The sequence below is a fragment of the Triticum urartu genome, chromosome 1, assembly GCF_003073215.2.
Source record: "Triticum urartu cultivar G1812 chromosome 1, Tu2.1, whole genome shotgun sequence".
Classification (NCBI taxonomy): Eukaryota; Viridiplantae; Streptophyta; class Magnoliopsida; order Poales; family Poaceae; genus Triticum; species Triticum urartu.
Genome location: NC_053022.1, coordinates 289850564 through 289853380, shown reverse-complemented (window position 1 = coordinate 289853380; position 2817 = coordinate 289850564).

Sequence of the window (2817 nt, the reverse complement as noted above, 5' to 3'; positions counted from 1 at the left end):
GTGTGTTTTCTTTTACTAACGGAGCTCATGAGATTTTCTGTTTAAGTTTTGTGTTGTGAAGTTTTCAAGTTTTGGGTAAAGATTTGATGGATTATGGAACAAGGAGTGGCAAGAGCCTAAGCTTGGGTATGCCCAAGTCACCCCAAGGTAAAATTCAAGGACAACCAAAATCCTAAGCTTGGGGCTGCCCCGGAAGGCATCCCCTCTTTCATCTTCTTCTATCGGTAACTTTACTTGAGGCTATATTTTTATTCACCACATGATATGTGTTTTGCTTGGAGCGTCTTGTATGATTTGAGTCTTTCCTTTTTAGTTTACCACAATCATCCTTTCTGTACACACCTTTTGGGAGAGACACACATGAATCGGAATTTATTAGAATACTCTATGTGCTTCACTTATATCTTTTGAGCTAGATAATTTTGCTCTAATGCTTAGCTTATATCTTTTAGAGCACGGTGGTGGTTTTATTTTATAGAAATTATTGATATCTCATGCTTCACTTATATTATTTTGAGAGTCCTTTAGAACAGCATGGTAATTTTCTTTGGTTATGAATTTAGTCCTAATATGATAGGCATCCAAGATCGGTAAAATAAAAAACTTTCCTAAAAAGTGCATTGCGTACTAGGAGAAGTTTGATACTTGATAATTGTTTTGAGATATAAAGGTGGTAATATTAGAGTGTGCTAGTTGAGTAGTTGTGAATTTGAGAAATACTTGTGTTGAAGTTTGCAAGTCCCATAGCATGCACGTATGGTGACCGTTGTGTAACAAATTTGAAACATGAGCTGTTATTTGATTGTCTTCCTTATGAGTGGCGGTCGGGGACGAGCGATGGTATTTTCCTACCAATCTATCCCCTGGGAGCATGCGCGTAATGCTTGGTTCTTGATGACTTGTAGATTTTTGCAATAAGTATGTGAGTTCTTTATGACTAATGTTGAGTCCATGGATTATACACACTCTCACCCTTCCACCATTGCTAGCCTCTTCGGTCCCGTGCATTGCCCTTACTCACCTTGAGAGTTGGTGCAAACTTCGCCAGTGCATCCAAACCCCATGATATGATACGCTCTGTCACACATAAACCTCCTTATATCTTCCTCAAAACAGCCACCATACCTACCTATTATGGCATTTCCATAGCCATTCCGAGATATATTGCCATGCAACTTTCCACCATTCCGTTTATTATGACACACATCATCATTGTCACATTGCCTTGCATGATCATGTACTTGACATCGTATTTGTGGCAAATCCACCGTTCATATTTTTCATACATGTCACTCTTGATTCAGTGCCCTTCCCGGTACACCACCGGAGGCATTCATATAGAGTCATACTTTGTTCTAGTATCGAGTTGTAATCATTGAGTTGTAAATAAATAGAAGTGTGATGATCATAATTAATAGAGCATTGTCCCAAATAAAAAAAGAAAGGACAAAAAAAGAAGGCCCAAAAAAAAGAAAAAAGGAAAAAAGAAATAAAAAGGGGCAATGCTACTATCCTTTTCCACACTTGTGCTTCAAAGTAGCACCATGATCTTTATAACAGAGAGTCTCTTGTTTTGTCACTTTCATATACTAGTGGGAATTTTTCACTATAGAACTTGGCTTGTATATTCCAACAATGGGCTTCCTCAAATGCCCTAGGTTTTCATGAGCAAGCATGTTGGATGCACACCCACTTAGTTTCTTTTGTTGAGATTTCATACATTTATAGCTCTAGTGCATTCGTTGCATGGCAATCCCTACTCCTTGCATTGCCATCAATTGATGGGCATCTCCCTAGCCCATTGATTATCCGCATCGATGTGTGACTTTCTCCTTTTTTGTCTTCTCCACATAACCCCCATCATCATATTCCATTCCACCCATAGTGCTATATCCATGGCTCACGCTCATGTATTGCGTGAAAGTTGAAAAAAGTTTGAGGTTACTAAAGTGTGAAACAATTGCTTGGCTTGTCATCGGGGTTGTGCATGATGAGAGCATTCTTGTGTGACGAAAATGGATCATGACCAAACTATATGATTTTGTAGGGATGAACATTCTTTTGCCATGTTATTTTGAGAAGACATAATTTCTTAGTTAGTATGCTTGAAGTATTATTATTTTTATGTCAATATTAGACTTTTGTCTTGAATCTTTCGGATCTGAATATTCATGCAAGAATAAATAAAATTACATTGAGAATTATTCTAGGTAGCATTCCACATCAAAAATTCTGTTTTTATCATTACCTACTTGAGGACGAGCAGGAATTAAGCTTGGGGATGCTTGACACGTCTCCAACGTATCTATAATTTTTTATTGTTCCATGCTATTATATTATTTGTTTTGGATGTTAATGGGCTTATTTATACACTTTTATATTATTTTTGGGACTAACCTACTAACCCAAGGCCCAGTGCAAATTGTTGTTATTTTTCCTATTTCAGTGTTTCGCAGAAAAGGAATATCAAACGGATTCCAAATGGAATATAACCCACAAAACCCTATTTCCACCGCCGCAACCTTGTGTACCAAAGAGATCCCATCTTGGGGCCTTTTCCAGAGATCCGCCGGAGGGGGCATCGATCACGGAGGGCCTCTACATCAACTCCATGGCCGCTCCGATGATGTGTGAGTAGTTTACTTCAGACCTTCGGGTCCATAGCTATTAGCTAGATGGCTTCTTCCCTCTCTTTGAATCTCAGTACAAAGTTATCCTCGATCTTCTTGGAGATCTACTTGATGTAACTCTTTTTGTGGTGTGATTGTCAAGATCCGATGAATTGTGGGTTTATGATCAAGTCTATCTATGAACAAT